This window comes from Dasypus novemcinctus, chromosome 13 (genome assembly GCF_030445035.2).
Source record: "Dasypus novemcinctus isolate mDasNov1 chromosome 13, mDasNov1.1.hap2, whole genome shotgun sequence".
Taxonomy (NCBI): domain Eukaryota; kingdom Metazoa; phylum Chordata; class Mammalia; order Cingulata; family Dasypodidae; genus Dasypus; species Dasypus novemcinctus.
In genome coordinates this window covers 17977579-17999810 of record NC_080685.1, presented here as the reverse complement: position 1 = coordinate 17999810, position 22232 = coordinate 17977579, and the positions used below count along the sequence as shown (strand labels likewise).

Genomic DNA, 22232 nt, shown 5'->3' with positions numbered 1-22232 from the left:
ATTTCCATGGAGCAGGGAAAATAGAAGCTCTTTACCTCACTGTGAGATGACATGCAAAGGACAAATCCTTGTCTGGGCAGATCGCTCACAAGGGGCGTCCTCATGTGACTGGCTCTTCCTGCTCCCTCTCTCTGCTAGCCCAGTCCTGCTCTTTAGGATGAACTCTAGAATGGCAGGAGGGTTTTCAGGAAGGCATGCTTACCCCGAGAAACTAGCGCCCTATGCCTGTCTTCTCCGGGCAAGCAGGAGCCCATTTCTTCAATGGGAGTTGGGAGTTGGCAACAAAAGGAGGTTTGGGAGCCTTGGGCCAAAGGCCGAGGCTGAGAGGCTTCCAGGAGGACTGAGCCACTATGGCCTCACCGGAAGCCAACACCGAAGACCTCGCAGCCAACCCTCTGCCACTCGGGTCCTGCCAGACAGGAGCAGCAGGCACAGCCACCCAGGCGGAAGAGAGGCTGGTGAGCAGGAAGGGCATGATGCCAGATCACGGAGCTGGACAAAAGGCCGGGCAGCCGGCACCAGCTATGTGCCAACATGGCCAAGCCCGGCACATCCCAGCTCGTCCCCGGCTCCTCGGGGCTCCAGGGGCTGGCTGACTCAGGTCGGCCCTGGTGAGGCTGGATTAGCCCCGAGCAGGGAGCACTGGTCCTGGGGACATACGACATGAGTTCAAAATCTGTTACCTACTGGTCATGCGACTTTGAGAAAATTACATTACCAGCTGGTCAGACCAAAGCAGAAGGCTGTCATGACGAGCCAATTAAATGACACGGGTGGAGAGTTTACAAACAGCAACCTGGATATTGAGCTACAGTATTGTTAGGATGTTCCAAAGCATTCGTTGACTACTAAACGTTCAAATACCGAAAACGTGGACCCACTTGATAGGATCAAAAGGCTCGAAACATCAAACCAGTCAGCAGTAGTTCTAGATCAATCACCCAATACAAGAGGGGCTGGCAGTATTTGTGAAAGCAGACGCTGTCTTTGCTAGTCGCTTGGCCGATCTTCTCTGGGTGGCTCTTTGAGGCTACCGGGCTGCTGCCCTAACCACTCTCGCAAACAGCCTGGAGGCTGAGGTGTACCTTTTGCACTAAAGATTCCATCTGGCTGTGACCTTTACTGGCAGTCAGCTTAGCTCTTTACCTCTTCCTCACAGCAGTTTAAACTCCCATCCTCTCCATTTCCCTCTACTTAACTCTCCCATTCACTGAAGTGCTCCCCAACAGATTTTACAGAAACAGCCTGTGCCCTGACACAAAAATAAAGTTATGCGTTGATCAAGCCTAGGCAGCTTGCCTGGGAAATGTTTGCAGTACACCTCTGCCTTTTGTCCGCGCTCATTTGCTGTAGCAGAGCTGTGTGACGGGGGAGCCTGTCACCTAACCTCTCTGAGGAAAACCAGGCCCGCAAAAGCAGCATGAGAACCACGGCCTCTTCTGCCTTCATTCCCATCAGTGTCAAATCTGGGATGTGTGTAGCAATGCAAGTGCCTTTGCAGTGAGAGTCTCTCGATTTTAAAACTCTGGGAAATTTTTATTCATCTAACGTCAGGGCACGTCATCTAAACAAATAGTTATGGCTTGCCACTCTGAGCCAGACGCTGCGCAGGAAGCTGGGTTTACAGCTCTAAGACGGGGGCCTGCGCTCCCAGAGTCTATGGCAGCTGCGGGACACAGACACAGACCCCTGCCAAACGCGGGACACAGACACAGACCCCTGCCAAACGCGGCCGTCTTCAGAACAGTCACCGAGCCCCGTGAGGACACAGACAGGGGCATCTGCTCAGCAGGCCTGGCGGTCCGCAAAGGTGACTAGGGAGAGGGCATTTCTGATGAGGACAAGGGACAGCGGGCAGCAGGGGCTTCCCAGAGTTTAGAAAACAAAACATCGCTCTTAGGGGAAAGGGGTCACATTGGTACATTTTAAATCCTTTTAGAGAATTGATTTGCCTTTGCCTTCTCCACCCTGACCCTGATGGTTTGGCATTATATGACTACTATATTATTAAGAGGTTTTTAGACACCTTTTTTAAAAAAAATTGTTGAAGTGTTTGCCTTAGGGCTGGGTTTGGATTCAAATAAGAGAAAAATGTAATGGGTCATTTAGGCAAAATCAGTGTCTATCTCTCTTTTGCATGGAAGAAACCTGGGCACAGGCGTCCCACATGGCAGGTAGCTGCACTCTTACCGCTCGGGCCAGCGGGCCGCTCTGCCTGCCCTGGCACCTGCCAAAGTGCATGGCCGTGGTCTCTGCAATCTTGGCTGCAGGTAGGGGGAGTGGGGGAAGGAGGCGTATGCTCCTGTTTAAGGAGACTTCCTGGAAGTCCCAGGTAACCATCTACAGCTATCTCATGAGCCACCCGTATCCTCAAGGGACTCTAGGAGAGGCGATTTTATTGGATGGAGAAGGGGAAGTATGCCAGGTAGGGAGAGCAGGGTCTGCCTCGGCCAGCCTGCAGCCCTTACTCCTTGGGCTGCTCCCATCCGCCGGGGCAGGTTAATGGCATAGGTGGGTGCGCCCGTAGTCATGCACGCCTGCTCACCCACTTTCTTAGCTAGCTTGCCTCTCTGTTCACACGCTTACTTCCTTAGCTCATCTGTCTGTCATTTTGATCGTGACTCCTGACACCCCCAGGTGATGTTGCCTAGTCCGCAAGGACAGGGGTCATTTCGTTTCTCTTGTGCCTAGCCTCTTACCTTGTAGCCCAGAACCAGTCAACGTTTATCAAATCGTCACCTATGTACCAGGTGTTCCAACAAGTGCCATGGGACTCACGAAGATGGGAAGGACTCTGTCCCTTAAGGAAATGGCAGTGAACTGGGGTGAAAGGCGTGTGAAGCAAGAATTGACACTGCCACGTCAAGTGGAATTCCCCGACGTGTCCCAGGAGGCGCTGCAGAGGAGGAGGCCTTTGAAGAGGGTCTTAAAGAATGCATAGTTTGCCAGGCACAGAAGACACGTTCCGTGAAGGCTGCTTCCAGCTCCACAAAGACACAGGACGCGAAGGCACGCATCCGGCTGGGTGGTGCCGTGCGGTTCTGGCCCGAAGTGGGCAACAGGCCAGGAGGAGGCTGTGGGAAACTTCCAAGCAAAAGTTCGTGTCGAGGGGCCAGCCAACCCTCAGCTCCACCTCTCACCATGTGGGAATGCAGGCCCTGTGTGGCCTCATCTCTGATTGTTCAAGAGGCGTCAGCAATGGAGATTTTTGTATACAGTTCCAGATTTTTTAATGCTGGTCACCAATTTGAAGAAGGCGTTCGGGCCCAGCGTGGCGGACGCCGTGGTGCACTGCCAGCGTCCTCCGGCATGACGGGGCAGCCATCCCCCGGCTGCTCCCAGGGTCGAGCTCCTAACGCCTCACGGCCGCCACTTCTCTCCAGCCTTGCCCTCGGCTCACGGCAGCCCCCTCGCTCCCTCCTGCAGTCCCCAGTCGATGCCTGGCTGATATGGGGGGACGAAAGCCCAGCCCCTTGCCTCAAGGGGGCAACTCCGTTGTGACTTATACTCCAGAGCTCTCCCCGGTGGCTCACAAGGTCAGCAATAATAAATGGCTGAGCTATGGAAACTCAATGAACACCCAGCGTCTGTCCTTAAAACAAGGAGGTATTGGAACTGGACACAACAGCCAGTTTGGGAGAATTTCCAAACGAGCCCAGAGGAGGCCAGACCCCGCTGGGACCACATCCCTGCGCAGCACCTTCTGCTTCCCTCGCTGGTCGGGCTCCCTCCATCACAGGGGATTCCCGAAGAGCGTCCGCCCCCTGGCCCACGGCCCTGTGGCTCTGGAGCCTGGCCTGTCCCTGGACATGAAGTACAGCAGTGCGCAGACCAGAGGTGGCCTTTGGACCACGGGTTTGAGAGCTTTGGGCTGGAGTTGAGGAAGTGGGGTGCTAAAAGGGAGCACGGAGGGCAGGTGCCAGGCCGAGAGGCCGTAAAGGAAGACAAAGGCCCGGTAGGCACAGCCCGTTGGCCTGGGCTCTGGGATCTGGAGCCACTGAGGTTTCCTTTTCTTTCCGAAGATGGCACTCACCGGATCATGCTTTAGGAAGAGGGCGCCGGCGCAGTGGAAGGGGAATTAGAGGCCACGCGGGGGGCGCCCCTGGTTGGGTCCCTGCTGACGGGCCGCGCTGCCTCCTCCTGGCCTGCTTCGTTCACTATCAAACCAGCCGCTTAGAGCTCCCGTGAAAGCGTGGGTTGGGTTCAGCGTGGGCACCTCCGAGGAGAAGCAGGCCACGAGGGGTAAAAGCCAGCGTCACCCCAGGCTCAATCCCACCCCCGCGCCGCGCCTCACCATCTCCCCTTGCCCACTCCACACCAGCCACACAGGCCTCCAGCCGTTTGGGGACCACATCGGGCCCCTCCTCAGGGTAGCTGCCCTTGTGCCCCTCCCCCGTTATCCCCTCCCATATCCACGTGACTCGCGACCTCGCCCCTCAGGTCTTCACTGAAATGCCACTTTGTCAGTTGGGGCTGCAGTGGCCTCGTTATATAAAAGGTCACGCACGCGCGCGCACACACACTCCCGGCTCCGGGACGGGGTGCCCAGTTAGGCTGTGCAGTTCACCCAGGGCATCGTGGCACCTAATTCGGGGGACACGCAGGGAGTGCGGTGCAGCCCACGCTCCAGGGGCCGGGTCCTGACCCTGCGTGGGTCTGCATCCCGGGAGGAAGGCCGCTTGCCGGGGGCACAGAGGCCACGGGTGCCCTCACACCAAGGGCGACGCTGGTCAGCAGTGTGGCGTCTGCACTCCAGACGCTGCGCCGCTGGTGCGTCCGCACAACGGCGTCTCCAGAGGAGGCCTGGTACCGGTCTCCCTTCCCGCTTGTATCTACCATCTTAAGTGTTTCCTTGTTTATTGTCTGTCTCCCCTACTAACAAAAAGCTCCATGAGACCAGGAATTTTGTTTCACTCAGTATCTCCCCAGGGCCTAGAACAAGCCCTGGGATGTAGTAGATGTTCAATAAATACCTGTTGAACGATCATGAATGAATGAAAGGGAGAAAGGATGGAAAGATGGAAGGACAGAAGGAAGGAAGACAGATGAGAAGCAGGGAAACCCATTGGGAGGGTGTTTTAGTAATTCTCATGAGAGAGAAAGAAGGTAACTAAAGTGGTGATAGTGAAGGAAGAAAGAGCTAGGGTGGTTTGAGTATAAGGGGCTTTTCTTTTGCCCTTCCCTGCGATTCTGTCCCTCGGGCAGTGCTGGGCTTTGCCATTCGCAGTATGGCCCGCCCCTACCTCACCCTCCTTAAACGATGTGGGGCGGTGGGCTCTAGGGCTTTATGCCTGTCGTTTGTCTCCTGATCCCTGGTTAGCTTTCTCATTTTAAAAGCCACTTTTTAGCATCCCTCCCTCTACTTCTTTCGTTTGGATTCCCATTGAGCCCAGCTGATTTCCTAAGAGCTTGCATTCCTCCCTGAGTCATTTGTCTCAGGGCGGTGTGAGCGGGTGATGGCTCAGTCTTCTCTCTGGGTTCTGCAGCAGAGAAGTTTTGGCCACGGTGCCTGGATTAGGAGCAGCTGGAGAAGGTGCCCTATGGGGCCCTGCGGCCCTGCCATTCGGATCACCCAAGGCAAGGCTTCCTGTGGGAAGGCTCAGCTTCCCCGGGCTCCCCTCCCCTACCCCGTCACAAACACTTGCCATCTGGGTGGCAATTGACGCAACAAGGTTCACAGATGAAAAGCTAATCGGGCTTTGCCTTTTTTAAATGAAAGGCCAGATTCTAAAATGAAGCCCGGCAGGCGGGCAGAAGCTGCACTAGTTTCCAAAGCTTTTGCACATCTGTACACAGAGGTTCCTTCTTTCCCACTCCTCCCCTCCCCCTCCCCCTTCCCCTCTCTCTTCCCCACTCCCTCCTCCTTCTTTTAAAGCTGCAGCAGCCCTCTGGGAACTCTGTGTGCCTGCAGATCAGGCTTAGCTGCTTCTGTGGAAATTGTATTTGGTTGGAGGTTGTTTCCCTGGTGGAGGAAGCCTCAGAGGTTCCCTTTGCCTCTAGGGCGTGCTGTGGAGAGGACTGACTTCAATCACTTGAGAATCCAAATGTGAATTTTCTATCTCTGAAAGCAAATCACTGCCTTTAAGTGCTAAGAACTGCTCTGCCTCCAAATATATAGCTATATTTGAATTTGCCATCATCTTATCCACCCTCCAGGATATATATTTTAGGATATGAAAAAGGACCGAGACTTTGATAACCTTAGATTTTTTTCTCTTTGAGGCGTCCAGGGTAGATGGGGTGGCTGTGAGCAGCTGGGCTCCATGGCTAGATTTTCACCTCAAAACCCCTCAGAGCCAAGGCAACTGAGTCACCCTGGATTCAAATATGAAAAGTAAAAGAAAACAAACAAAAACGGCTGACACTGCCTTACGAAGAGAATGTTCCGTGTTTGCGGTTTTGCTAAGGGAGAGCTAGAGCAGGATATTTCATCAGGTCTCCTGGTGTCCCGAGAGCATTCCGTGTGGTTCTTTAAATCGATACCCTGAAATTCCGGTCCAACCGCCAGGGGCAGCCTCGTCGTTGACCGTGGACCTTTGCCTTCATCTCCTCTCCAAGACTGATCTCCCCATGTAACCCTCACAGCGTCTTTAGGCATTCAGGAGATTGCCCCATGAGCCTTCAGGCAAAGCGGGCAGCTCTCCCACAGCAACCCAAGTCCCTCTGAGAACCTGGGACTCAACCTAATCTCTGTGGTGGGGACTTGAACGCCCTCAGGCTATGTGGGCCACCCAGCTGCCGGTGTGGTCTCCTAGTGCTGAAACGTGTCATCAGATACAGATTAAATATGGAACTAATTGACCCTCCTGAGCCAATTCACTTTTGGATGAGTTTTCCTCTGATTTTTTAAAGCATCTCAAAAGCCTCTCCTATGAATGAGTCTCAAGGACCCTCACAGAGAGAGATTAGCCTCTTAACGCTAATAGGGGTAGGCTTTGGGCTACGTTTATAACCACTCTGTCTTTAATAATGTTTCCCAATATTGAATACAAAAATCTAGGTTGAGTTTTTAATTTTTTCTAATTCCTTTTCAGTAAAGTATTTTAGAAGCTTAAAAGACGAAGCAAGAAATCAACTCCTTTGCAACTGTCATAATAATTATAACTTACAAATGATTTCAGACATGCACAAATGGGATAATTAACCCATATATCAAAATGAATGGGAAATTTCTAACATTATGAACTAGAAGTTTCATGAGAACCTGCCTAGAGAAAATCTTTTTTTTTTTTTAAAGAAAGCAATAGTAATAATCAGAAGGTCCACACTATGTGCCAAATACCAGGCTGGGCTTTTTGAAGGCACCAACTCATTCACTCCTATAAAGCCCAGTCAAGGTCAATGTTATTCTCCCCATTTTACAGATGAGGGAATGGAAACTCAGAGGTATTAACTTGCCCAGTCAGTGGATAATAAGTAGATTTGAACCCAGGGCTGCCCAGCTCCAAAGCACTTACCATTTCTCTTTGTATAGCTGTCCTTTTTCTTTTTTTTAAACAAAACCTAAAAAAGCAGTAGCCACATAAACAATAACTCTGAAAAATGTATAAGAAAAAAATTGGGAAACAAAAGTATGTACAGATACATTGTACACTTTAAAATTTTGTTCTCTGAAGATTTTTGAGTTTCTATGTCAACACTATCCAACAGAACTTTCTGTGATGATGTAAATCCAATCTGGTAGTTGCTAGCTACACATGACTACTGAATACTTGGAATGTGGCTCATGTGACTGAGGACTTGAATTTTAAATTGTATTTCTTTGATGGGAAACGGACTTAGCCCAGTGGTTAGGGCGTCCATCTACCACATGGGAGGTCCGCGGTTCAAACCCCGGGCCTCCTTGACCCGTGTGGAGCTGGCCCATGCGCAGTGCTGATGCACGCAAGGAGTGCTGTGCCACGCAGTGGTGTCCCCCGCGTGGGGGAGCCCCACGCACAAAGAGTGCACCCGTAAGGAGAGCCGCCCAGCGCAAAAGAAAAGTGCAGCCTGCCCAGGAATGGCGCCGCCCACACTTCCCGTGCCGCTGACGACAACAGACGCGGACAAAGAAACAAGACACAGCAAACAGACACAGAGAAGAGACAACCGGGGGAGGGGGGGGAATTAAATAAATAAATAAATCTTTAAAAAAAAAAATTGTTTTTCTTTGTAATGAATTAAAATTGTCATTTATATATTTATATAACTGCATGTGGTGTGGCTATCATATTAGAGAGCAGAAGTCCGCATATTTATAATTGCAATGCTTAAAGATAAGTTATAAAAGAGAAAAATGTAATATAAATATAATATCAAAGTTGGCTTTTTCCTCAGTAACATTCACGAAATTTGGAAAATAGATGAGTCTCGTGCAACCGCAGATTGCCCATGGGTATTTGAACTGTAGCTCAAGAGTTAGTTCTAATGAATTCCTACATGCCCATCAATGCCCAAACAGATTTGGGACATGATTTTAATTTTCATATCTACATTTAAGTCTCATAACTGCAATTCTCACATCTGATCTGTGAACCACTAAAGAACAAAGGACACTTTTTTATGTTAGTACATTGAAATGTGGCAGAGAGGAGGACAGATTTTGTTTGTTTGGTTTTGATTTTGCTTGTACCAATGATTATTTTTACTCTCCTGAAAGACTTTTTCTTCTGTTCTAAAGATACAGGCTAGATTCTGGACAACTGGTTCTCAATTATTCTAACAGCAAGGCCTCTCAGAGAGAGTGTACTTCCTTTTTCTTTCATTTTAAAATTTTGCCGCATGTAACAGCATGCAAAACTGTAACCTGCTCCTTTATCAGAGGAACTCTGACTACATGGACTCAGATAAATTGTGTGTCCCTCTGCAGGGGAAGCTGTTGCTGCCCCACCCAGATCCCCTGCACTGGCCAGCCCTTCATCCCTTAACTGCTGTGAGCCTTGCCCGCTAATGGTCAAAGCTGCCCCCTTCTCCAGAGAACTGCCCTCCCACCAAGCCCATCCTCCTCTCATCCAACCCCCATTCACCGCATGGCCAGTGACCAGCAGGGGGCAGGACAAACCTCCTCGGCTCAAGAACCAATTGTATGGAGCAGTTTATGCTCCAGAGCACCTGCAAAATCAGGCTGATGATAGATTCCAGCTGAGACTCTGGCCTTCTGTACCTCCTTCCTTTGACCTGTCCTGTTTCCCTTCTCCCTTCTCCAGACGAGACACCCTCCATAAATCACTTGCATCTCAGTCCCTACTTCCCACTGGCTCTGCTTCTGAAGAGCCTGGCCTAAGGGCCTGGCTTACTGCATGAACAAGAAGTTACAGGCTGTTGTCTACACACACATGCCCCTCCCTGGAAAAGCCGTGAAGGAAGTTTCACTCATCAACTCTGAGAAACAATCAGCTTTCCTTCATTCTGTTCTGTTAAAAAGGTGCATCTGAGATATTCCGAAGGTGAAAGGCTTTTGTGCAATCACCTCCACCTAGAACTGGAACACAAACCTCACTGAAAAATACAGGCAATCACTGCCAAGTTACTCAGTCACAACGGCAAGGGCCAACTGGAGGAATACAAATGGTGTCTACAATACAGTTTAAGAAAATGTGTTTTTCTTAAATTGCTTAATTAGATTTACATTCCATAGACAAGAAAGAGATGGAGCAGGATGGAGTGGAAGAGGTAAGGAGTTTCAATACATTAAGTTATGGGCTCCAAACCTCATTTCTTAAACAAATAAACAAAGAATAAATGAGCCTGGTGTGGGCCAGAGGACAGGCAGTCTATGTTCTGTACATACTGTCTTGGTCCGGGTCCCACTAAGCTAAACCACAGCAAAAGTTTTCATTTCAGAAGATACATTAATTTTGTAGAAAACAGGGTATTGATTTCTTTGTAATGAGAAATAAAACCATCAGGTAGATGGGATATTCATGTTTGCTGGCAAATTTACAGGGGAAACCAAATTAATATCAGACTGTTTCCTTGTTGAGCGTGGACTCTGAGCAGCAGGGGGTATTTGGATGCCTGTGGAGGTGAGCATCTCTGATCTGTGACCGCCTGGTTTGACCCTCTCCCGCGTGGGGCATGCCACCTGCCGCGGGAGCCACCTGTGCTCCTGGACCAGGCTGCTGTCCACTGAACAAGGGTGGTGACCCTTGCCAGCAGGGGGCTCTCTCATTCTCCCTTTTTTGGACTTTCTTCACTGGCCAGCTCCCTTCTTTCTCCTGCCACAGTTTATAATTTTTCCCTATAACATCTATTCAGGCTTGTTTACTTTTTTATTTTTTCTGATGTTAGAAATATAAATGATCGTCATAAGACTTGAAAAACACAGACAAGTACTTAGTAAAAACTCCCCATCTCCTAGAGACAACCACAGTGAAACGGAGCAAAGACAGTATCAGTGGAGTCATGAGGAATTAATGAATGTGCAAAGAGTTGAGGACATAGCCCTCATCGTGAGAGGGTTAGTTCCCTCCTATCTTTAACTATTCCTGCATCAGGGTTCATCACCCATTTGTCTGTAATTGGGCGGATATAGATACTCTAGGCTTTGTGAGTTGCAGCTAGTCAACTCTGCTAGTGTAGTACAAAAGCAGCTAAGGACAATACATAATTGAATGGATGTAGCTGTGTTCCAATAAAACTTTATTTACAGAAATTTGGCCAACAGGCTATAGTTTGCCAACTACTATTCCACAGCATTCATCTAAAATGGTCCCAGAGTATATCAATGCATTTTATTATTAAGGAAAAGTTTTGTTTTTTAGTGAAACCATTTTTTTAAAATGCTTCTCTCCTTAGCCACTGAAAAACACCTTTGTTCAATGTCTAAATCAATTTTTAAGTAATTACTCAATAGAACTGCTGAGTGTGGGAGATGCATGAGAAATAGAGCATTCTTTCTGACTAAATATTAATAACATATGTATTAAAGCTGAACATACCATATAACCCAGTAATTCCTCTTCTTAGTATGTAACGTATATATCCTCACTGAAATTCATGATATGAATATTCCTAATGGACCTATTTGTAACATCCCAAGACTGAAAACAATTCAAATATTCATAGAGTAGAAAGGATAAACCAATTGTTGAATATCATGCCATAAAATATTTATACAGCATTGAGAATGAATCACAACTACAAAGAACAACATGGATGAATCTTACAATCTTGAGAAAAGGAAAGAGTACCTAATACTTGATTCCATTTTTATGAAGTTCAAATACTAATCCACGGTGTTAAAAGGCAGGTAGTTACTGACTGAGAAAGGCAGGAGGGGGCTTCTGGAGTGTTGGTTTTATTCTTTTTTTAAACCTGGATGCTGATTTCATAGGTACACTGTGTTTTCTCTGAGCATGGTATATTTAAATTGAAAAAAATTGATAGCAGCCGTAATGACTAGCTTTTATTAAAACATGGCCACGCCCAGGCCCTGAGTTAAGTAGTTTACTCATATTGTTTCATGGACTCCTCATGAAACTCAAAGCTGTGTTACTCAGGCCCATTGTATAGTGAGGTCAAGGAACATGCTCAGAGTCACACAGATAGGGCTGGGCTTGGACCCGATTTTTGCTTCAACAGGTACCAGCAGAACAAAAAACAGTTTTATGAAATCAGTCCCTAAATTGGGTATCCCGCCAAAGAGCCTAGGGAGACTTGGTGAGGAGAAATCTTGAGGATGGGAAAGGAGGCAGGACTTTCACTGTTCTGGAAGACGAAAGGAAGAAGAGGGTAAGCACTTGAGCCTGGAGTCCCCAAATACCTCCCCCTCCAGTTTTGCTGCCACGGGGCAAACAGGTGGACTAGAAGCAGGACTCTTCCTCCTGGTTGGCTTATTTATTTCAAATCAAAATATTCAACAGGTCAAGCATGACGCACTTGAAGGTTTTTCTGGGAGAAACAGACGGTTCTAGAATAAGTCCATGTGCAGGCACAGCCTCCATGGGCCAGTGGCCTTAGCTGTTACATTTGGAATCAATACTGAAAAAGATCTGAGTGATTAAGTAGGGAGGGAAAACCCAAGAATCCCAATAAATCAACCTTCTCTGGAACTATCGTGGATTCATTACTGTCTACCTTTCCCTTTCTTCCTCCCTCCCTCCTACAAATTCTCATTGAAGAGCCACTATTTACAAGCAAAGTGCTAGAAACAACAGCATCGTATTTAAAAAATAAAGTAAAATAAAATAATATATATAGAGTCTCAATATTAACTGCCTCTTATAGAGCTTGTGAAATTATTCATAGGTCCCCAAATAGAACTGATATTAGTATAGCTACCCCAGCTCTCTTTTGATTATTATTTGTATGGTATATTATTTTCCATCCTTTCACTTTCAATCTACTTATGACTGAATTTAAAGGTGAGTCTCTCATAGACAGCATATAGTTGGATCATGCCTCTTTATAGTCTGCAGATCTCTGCCTTTTGATTGGAGAATTTAATCTACTTACATTTAAAATCACTATTGATAATGCAGGACTTTCTTCTTCCATTTTGCTGTTTAATCTTTGTAAGTTTATGCCTTTTTTGATCCCTCAATTTTTCTGTCAATGCCTACTTTCAAGTTTATTTATTTTTTTTGTATTGTACCATATTAAGTCCCTTCTCATTCTATTTGGATATATTTTTCATATATTTTCCTTGTGGTTACTATGGAGTTAAAATTTAACATCCTAAATATATGGCAATTAACATATGACAATCATATTTAATTTGATACCAACTTGACTTCAATGGCAAACACATGTACTGTTTCAATACCCCATGTCTCCCCACCCTTTTTTTTTGTACTTGTTGTAAATTATATCTTTGTACATTGTATATCCAAAACCATAGATTTATCATTACTTTTTATGCATTTACATTTTAGCACCTGTAAGAAGGAAGAAGTGAAGATACATGCCAAACAATACAATATAATAGTACTGGCATTTTATACTACCCAAACAGCTACCTTTACCACAGACCTTTATTTCTTTATGCTGATGAGACCATTATATAGTGTTTTTTCTTTTCAGTCTTAAAAGAACGCTTAGCATTACGGGTAGGGTGTTCTAGTGGTGACAAATGCTCTCAGCTTTCGTTGATCTGGGAATACCTTAATCTCTCTTTCAATTTTGAAAGAAAGCCTTGCTAGAGATAAAATTCTTTTTGGCAGTTGTTTTCTTTCAGCCCTTTAAGTATGTCAGCCACTGCCTTCTTACCTCCATGGTTTCTGATGAGAAATCAGAACTCAATCTAATTGGACCTCCCTTCTATATAACAAGTTGCTTTTCTCTTGCAGGTTTCAGAACTCTCTCCTTGTCCTTTGCATTCATTAATTTGATCAGTATGTGACAGGGCATATTTTTCTTCAAGTTTATCCTGTTTGGTGCTCTCTCGGCATCTTAGATGTGCATATTCACATCTTTTGCTTCATTTGGGAGGTTTTCTGTCATTATTTCTTTAGGTATTCCTTCTTCCTCTTTTTCTCTTTATTTTTCTGGGACCCCCAAAATGCATATGTTGGTATTCTTTATGGTGTCCCTGAGGTGTCTTAGGCTATTTTTGCTTTTTATAATTCTTATTTCTTTCTGCTCCTCAGCCTGACTCATTTCAATTGTCTTGTCTTTGAGTCTGCTGAGTCTTTCCTCTGCCAGCTCGTCTGCTGTTGAAACCCTCCTGGGGACTTTTCACTTCAGTTATTGCGGTCTTCAACCCCAATAGTTCTGTTTGGTTCCTTTCTAAAATTTCTATCTCTTTACTGAGATTCTCATGTTGTTCACGCATTGTCTTCCTGATATGCTTAGTTCTTTTTTTGTATTTTCCTTCATCTTCCTGAGCATATTCAAGATAATTTCTTCCAAGTGTTGTCTGGTATGTTCACAGTCTGGTCTTTGTTGATGTTTCCTGGACTTTTATCCTCTTCCTTTGGATAAGCCATCATTTTCTATTTCTTTCTTTCACACATATTTCACATTTTAATATGTTAGAAACTAACTCTGGGAATTATTCCCTGAGATGTCTTTTTCTTGAGTTTGTAACCCAACAGATGGTATGACAGAGATTTTATCGAGTGCCAGCACTCCTATCAGGATGATCTGCCGACGGTACATGCAAAGTGCAGGGTGGTCCCTGTGTTTTCTGGACCTGTGTCTTGTCCCAGGCTTGTGCTTACTAGTGGCCTTAGGAGTCCCCCTGTTTACAGGACTTTGAATATCCCCTCTGCTTCCCAGAATTCAGAACTTTTTCCTTTTAAAGTAGGTCTTTGCTTCAGGCCACCCAACTGAATGTTTCTAAGGCTGCTTCCATTGTCTCAACCTGCTTCTGCCTGGAGGGCAAATTCTGGAAGGGGAGCTCCCTAGAAAGGAGTTTCCCAAGTCTGTCTCTCCCAGTCAGAAGAGACCAGAGACCAGCAAAGGGTGCACTAGCAGGGCTCAAACTCCTTTAAAGAGGGGATGAGGGAGGGGCCAAGAAGGGCACCGGGAGCTTCTTCCATGGCTCTGCAAAGCTGCATTTTCTTGACCCATCCAGCTAATGCAACCCTGCCACTGTCCTCCACAGCTCTGATGAGATGCACTGTCTTTAAGTCTCCTCCCCTGCCTTGATCTGAGGCAGGTTGGAAGAGTGACCTTCCTCAGAGTCAGGCCCCCGTAATCCAAAGTCACTAATCAAAAACTGTGATCAGAGACTGGACTGCACCTACCCTGGATCTTGGGGAGATGGGTTTTTATTTCCCCTTTTGGCAGCAGCAAGCTACAGTAAAGCCTGGACCCCTCCCCCACCACCCCCTCCGTCCACCCCCTGCCATGAGTGGGGACTGGGCACCAGTAACTGCTGCACGGAGAGAGCAATTTACTGGTATTTACCATAATTTAGCAGCCTCTTTCTCCTGCTCTTCCCTGGATGCTGTACCGTGTCCTGCTGGACTCCATAGTTTCAAAATAGTTGATTCAGACAGTTACTGCCTGTTTAATAGCAGTTCTGATAGAGAGACTGATTCCTGGAGCTTCCTATTCTGTCATCTTCCTGTAATCCTGTGTCTCAAACTTTTATGTGGGGGAAACATTCTTGATGTTAGAAAATATACACTGTAACATTTTATGTTTTTATTTCACTGCCGTACTACAGTCCCCCAGGTCCCAAAAAACAAGTACAGTGGGCTCTAGCTTCTGGCACTTAAAGAGACTCTCAGAGATTCCTCTTAGCCATTCTAGTATGATGGTTTCTGCCTTTATTGAGGAATCAGTTATTTGTGATTGCTATTTTCGAAATAGTCTTTGCAAACTTTAGGGAAATAAAGTTATACTAAAGATAATCATTTTTGAGACAAGTAAACCATCCATGTTCTCCATCAAAATTGTGCACAGGAACCTGTTGCTTTAATTGTGTCTAAGTACTTTCTCTTTAAGTATGTATATGTCAGCAAAGAGATAGCTATTATGGCTGTAAATTGTGTCTGATACAGAGATTAGTAGCTATAAAAATATTGCTCAAGGGAATTAGGGGTTTGGTTTAACCATCTCTAATGTTTCTACTCCAAGAGCAATATTTCATGGGTGTTATAAAATTTAAAAGCCTATATTCATGAGTTCTGCATAGGTCCAACTAAGCAAGACTTGAAGTTTATTCCCAGCATTCACTGTCTAATAAGACCAGCCTTTATGATATTCCAGGTCTCAGAATAAACACACTATGTGAGTGTTTATAGACGCTGAACTCAATATTGGTCCTGGAATCAACACTGAAGGTGAAGGAAAAGATCAATTGAAAATCACCCTCCCATTTTAATAATGCCTTGGGAGGGTGGACGGACGGGGGTGGGGAGGTGGGGAGGAGAAGGAGGTCAAAGCACTATAATTGCTTACTTCACTAACCCCTCCGCAGGTTGGCAAGGAAGAGGGGAGTGAAATCACTCTTCCGTGTTTGTCATCAGAGGGGTAAAGGCTTCTAGTTAGTGGCACTGGTGTGCTGGAGATAGAGTATACTAGCTCATGACAGCCTACTGTTAAATCTTCAGGAATTCTGTGAGCCAGCCATGATTTTAAAAAAAATTGAATTAGAGTTGCAATTAAATTACATATATTAAAAACACAATAAATACTCAGAATTCTCCATTTCCTAATTATTGGACTGCATTTTACTATTCCTTGTGCTCTCGTGACTGTTTGCACCTACTGTCTATGTGGAAATCCTGCCGGAATGGGCTACTGCACACCTCTATCCGACAGCACGGTCAGTGACGTCAAGCTGACATGGCTTGAAAGTGGCTGTGGGGACTATTTACACTACAGAAATCAGCAAATGCTAAAAACCAGTGTTTTGTTTGGGAAAGCCAGTTGTTAAACATTTAGCAGCACACCAAGGCTGTATCTCTTTTTTTTCCTCTATCACCCCAGATGCTTCTCACAACCACCACTTCTATCCACCCATTCTCTGCTGCTGTTCTCTGGCTCCCCTTCCTGGAACAGATCTTTCTAGATGGTTTAAAGGGAACAGAAAGCTCACCAACTTCTTCATGTGGTCCTTCCTGGTACCTAAAATCCCTGTTAGCAGCGTCTCTTCCTATTATCATCCTCAGGGCCCATGCACTGTCCCTCATCGCCCCCCCCTCTTCCTGCCATTCCAGGGCCTTGGGAGTCTCATGCCACACTCTGGATTTGGGAACAAGGAGGCAGGAGGGTAGGGCACAGCAGAAAGGGCAGGAAAATGGGATTCTGAGCCTGGAGTTTGTCCTTTTTAATCTGAGACTCCTATTAAGTCACACACATTTGATTCTTAATTTTCTCACCTGAGATAAATTGGGATGAAGATAATATTTTCCTTGCTTACCGTGTGGAGTTGTTGTGAAGTTTGAGGAAGTAAAATATAATGAGAGTATCTGTAAACTATTAAGTGTTCTCTAATGACTGCTCACATTGCTGGGTCTTCAAACCATTTCTTTAACACTTCAAAGGACTCATACACTAATGTGTTAGTTTAGCATCACAGTGTGTCACAGCTCTCAGCTCACTTCTCAGCCCAGTGTCTTAACTTATGAAACATTTAAGGAACTTACAAAAATGTCCACAATCCTTAAGAGCAAATACTAGAACAGTGAAGCCAGATCTGCCTCAAACGCCATCAAAACTGGAGGGCTTATTTGGAATCCTCAGGAAGGCAAAGAGGGAGGAGACCAGATTATCACACAGATATATATGTGCTGTTAAGGAGAAAGCCATGGAAATAACAGCCATGCTGTACTATCGTTTTATTGCTTTCTATGTGTCATCTCTTATCTCATTTAATCTTTACAACAAAACTGTGTCTTATTTTCCTCATTTTATAGGTGAGCTATGGAGGCTAAAACGAGTTAAGGAAGTTTGCACAATCACACAGCTGCTGCTGGACCAAGCTAAAATATGAACTTGGATTTACCTGACTCCAGAGCCTGTGCTCTTAACTGGTATGACGTGCTCTTCCAAGCAGACAAACCGCAGTAGTGCCAGGTCCCCTAGGAAGGAACGCCAGGAGGGTTATCCAAATCCCACAGGGAAGCTCTCCCTGGCGTCTAACTTCCATTTGCCCATGGACCACAACGGTGACCCGAGCTCCAGCTGGACGTGTCTTCCATGAACTCAGCTGCTGAGCTTCCTAATAACAAGCTGTTAAGAAAGCATCCACCACTGGACTTTCTTGGTTTTGCTAGTCTGATCACAGGTCATGGCTATTTGCCATCTCTGGGTCAGGCCCCCACTGCTGATCCAATCTGCTGATGCCATGCAGCCTCCTCTACATGTCCACTACACGCAGCGTCTGAGCACTGAGAGCCCCAGTTTGAATGAATGTTTCTTCCCTTTACCACCATGGCTCTTTCATGACACTTTTTATGGAACCTCTCACATTCATCCTTGTTTACAGTTATTTGTGTATTTATTTTATCTTCTCTACTAAACAGCAAGGGCCATGAGTACAGAAACTATATCTGATGCAGCTTTATGCCCCAGCATTTAGCACAGTAGCCAGCGATCCAGAAGGGTTGGTTGAAGAGATGAACCATTGCTTGGCAGATGGAGAGGCTAGATTTACACTGATAAAGGGAAGTATGTAATTAAAGAAGTACTGCAGAGAATGGCAATGTTTATTACTTCGCCTCAATTCTCTGACTCAGTGAAATAATATAAATTCATTTTCTTTATTGTTTAGATTTTCAGGTCAATTTTTAATTTCACTTGTTTGGTATCCACTTGGCTTACCAAGTGCAAGTTTGCCTTTGGGCAATAGTAACTGAGATATGAAAGACTCTTAAAAGGGAAATTGCTGTGTCTCCTAGCCGCCTCATTCTGGGCTAAGGAGGAAGATCACAGACTTGCCAGTACTCACCACATCAGTTCTTTTCTCCTTCCTGGCTACACAGGAAAGACTTCCCATCAGTCCTTAAAGTCAGTCATACTGGGACCAGGCAGTTAGTCAGGCCAATGAGCTGTGAGAAGAAGTGGAGCGAGTCCCTTCCAACAGGGCAGTTGAGAGGGGTGTGAGCTTCCTGTGCTCCTCTCTTTTCTGCCAAAGGTGGAGGCTGCATGTTGAGGTGGCAGGGCCACAGGAGGGATCCACCAGGACAGATGCCCTGGAAAGTCTTCTGACCTGTGTCTAACTTCATATGAGTGTTTGTTTTTTATTAAACTTTCCAGATTTAGGGGTTAATTTATTGTCAAGGAATAGCATAACCTAGCCTGATTCTTGCAAGCCTCTGCTACCCTCAACTGATAGCTCCAGCTGGACCTGTGTGCTCCCTCATAGGTTACCTCCTTTTGTTCAAACATGTTAGGGTGGGTAGGTCAGTGACTCAAGGGGAGCAAGAGTGGTAGTATCAGATGGACACAGATTTGAATCACCTCTGATACCTAATAGATGCATAACCTTGGAAGAGTTACTTAACTTCTCTGCACTTCCTTTTCCTCATCTGAGAAAGGGGGTGAGACATGAGGGGCCACTTGTGAGGATGAAATGGGAAAATGCATACTTAGCATACTTCTATTATTTCAGATCTCCTCCTTCCCCTTTCATGTCTACCATGTGCCATCCTCTCTCATAAAGCAACCGAGTGCAGGGACCATCCCAGAACCCCTCTGTGCACATAGTACCTTGTTAGATGAAGTTAGACTGAACTGAATTAAGTTGATGGTGAGGGTCATCCTTGAGCCAGTTCTGGCAATGGTTAGTCTCAACAAACCCCAGACACTAATTGGTAGGCCACACTTTGATTCTGCAGTACCCAAGTGATACAGACACTCTGGGAATATTAAATGCTTTACTTGCTTCCCCACCATGACTTTTGGAACAATGTTTTGGTCTTAGTGAAGATGCTTAGCCCAATAGTCACCCTTTGGGATTAAATAACAGTGTGATATCAAATGACCCTCGTTCTTCTTTCATTTGAACTCTCGAAGTGTTCCAAAAAAAATTAGAGACTTAAGTCCATGCTTTTATCCCATATGATGCAGTGGAATACTTTTAAGATTACACAGGATAAGAATTAGTTCCTGAATAAATTGTGTGGGTGTTTGTGGTAGTTCCATTCGGCCAGATGTTCCCTAACAAGCACACTTGACATATTTAGACAGTTGCCCTCCCAGAGTGTTCCCTGATTTTTGGAATGAATCTGGTAGTTCTAAAAAAAATGACCCCAGGTCAGCAGATTTCACTTTTAGAAAAAATTAGACTTCTCATATGCTCCCTAAATAGAGATGGAAAAAAATAGCATGCAGGAAAGTGCACGTATTTTAAAAAAAAAAAGTAGGAAAGAGTTTACTCTTAAAAAACAAAAATAAAGTCCCAGGACTTCAATTAAGCAAGATACCAAGTGAAAAAAAAATCTAAGTAAAGTATAGCTTTCAAGTATTCTTCAAAAGAAATCCAGATGTAGTAAGAGATTTTGAAGAATCTGACCTCAGAACCAGCCTTCATATCATCTATAGTATTAAAGATATGTTATATAAATTATTTGTTTCCCAAAGTCCCAACTATTTCATACATGGGTAAAACTTCAGAAGAGCTAGAACTAACAGCATTGGTGCCCAGAGGTTATTAGCTCATTGAAAAGCATTCATCTAGGATACAGGACTGCCTGCTTGGCTTGCTTCTTGGAGGAACCCAAAGGACAGTCTGATGAACTTACCTCCAAAGAGCACCCTTTTCATATGTATTCAAGATATAACTATTATCTTCTACTATGAAGTGGTAAAAACTCAAAGTATTTCTCTTGATTTCTCCTGAGGCCCTCAACCATTGGATTTTGAAGAAAGGTATTTCAGAACATAATTTTCACAGAACATGTTGCAATCAAGCAATATTCATGCCCCAGGTGAGCAAAGTCCACGTCTTTGAATTCTAGGCAGAAGCCATGAGCAATGGTCTCATTGTTCTAGGAACTTCTCCTCTGTCCTAACCAGATGTGGTTTAGGTCTTCGAGAATCCAACAACCAGGACAATTGTGAAACAAGAACACTCATATGCCCAGGATCTAATGAAAAATGCAACATCCTGTTTCTGTTCTCTATTTATGCTTTTATGAGAACCTGTGTTTATAGGGAAGCCTCTGTCTGCTTTGGCTCCAGGCAGCTGCTTGGGTTTCCACCTCCTAGTGAGAAAGCGGATAATAGAAAAGGGAGAGGGAGAGAGAGATGAATGGGAATGGAACCCCAGCAACTTTTGCAGGCCCCACAGAATATTCCCTATACAATATGTTTTTGAAAATATCTTTAGAAGCGGTCTGCACCGTCTTATATGTTTTCCTGTTCTTTACCTTTTCCGTACAGAAAGAAGGCAACAGAAGGTTTGTCAAGATTGCCCAGCAAATTCCCTCTGGGAATGTTTGCCAGGGACAGTCTTAGTGCTCAGGCAGTTCTTTCTAATACTGAACCTGAATCTGTCCTATTCTTGTCTGAGATAATTTTACTTTATTTCGCTCATAATGGATATCAATAGGTGAAAAAGCAATCCATTTCTAATACCCGCCTCTATTCCTGCACTGCTTTTGTCTTTTGTTCGCCCAAGGTAAAATCCAGACAGATGTAATTCGGAAAGCAACATGGACTACATGGTGGGCTGGAAGCAAGGAAATGGCTTAGCTCAACAAGTCATTCTCTTTGCAAGGTAGGGAACTCTAATTAAAGTACTGACTGAGTGCCTTCACCACATCCCCTATGGCGGCATCATGAAATCTAAGCACTACACTATGGTGCCATGTTTGAAAGATATTTTCAAACAGCATTAAGGGAGAAACAGCCTTCACATTAGCACGGCTCCACCTTCTTCCCAAGGCTAACTCCTGGGTTTAAGGGCGAAACACCACTCTCATGACCTTTGTCCTTCGAGGACACCAGTGTTCTTCTGGTCCACACAATTCTCTGTGGACCCCAAGCCAAATTAGACCTGAGCAAGTGAAAATTACAAAACCTGCAGTTTCTTTTAAGCTGGTCTGTCAGCATGAAGTGCGCACTCTTTCCCTGCAGTGTTAATAACCAAATATGAAATATTTAAATGGCTGCAAATTGCATCAGTTAAAATCGCTTCTAGCCCAAGTGAGCTCAGATGGCTTGCTTGCTTTGACCCAATGTCTTTTTAAGTTTGATATACTTTCTTAATTAAAAATTGCACAGTGATCAAAAAAAGCATCGTAATTGTAGCATTCAGTGTTTTTTAAAGTGCAATTTTTTTAAAAAAAGAGCTGAGTTAGAATTCTTCTGTAAAATGTAAACTTTATGTATGACTACTTCATTGTTTTGGCAGCACAAGCCATGGATGTAAGGGGCACTTTTTGATGCTAAGGTTGACCTTGGTTTCTGTCTCTAGGTCATGCTGACCGCATGGTATGACCAGGACTTAAATGGTGGAGCAAGCGGGCTATGGTTTCAATGGAGGGTGGCACAAACTGGGCCCTAGACACTGATCACTCCCAGAGTTCTGCCAAGGTCTTTTATAAAAGTAACTCATATCAGTCTCTCCTGCTTAATCCCCTGCAATAGCTTCCCATTGCGTTTAGAATGAACCCACCGCCCTGGCCAGAGCCCACAGTCTGGGCCCTCCCCCTTGTCCCTCTCTCTTCCCTCACTCACCTCACTCTAGCCGCACTGGCCAGCTTGGATTTCTGGTGGCCAGAGCTTATTCCCACCTCAAAACTTTTGCCCTTTGCCGAGAACATCTTCCTCTGTTAACTTTTGCGTTGCTGCTCTTTCTCTCCAAGTTCTGCTCAAAGGGGCATCTCTTCAGGGAGATGTCGGCTGACCTT

General features: G+C 45.4%; 1 pseudogene; it reads right to left on the bottom strand.

Moving 5' to 3' along the window:
* Window positions 1-356: 356 nt before the first annotated feature.
* LOC101442533 (dimethyladenosine transferase 1, mitochondrial-like) overlaps window positions 357-22232 on the bottom strand; it is a 42436-nt pseudogene continuing 20560 nt past the window's right edge.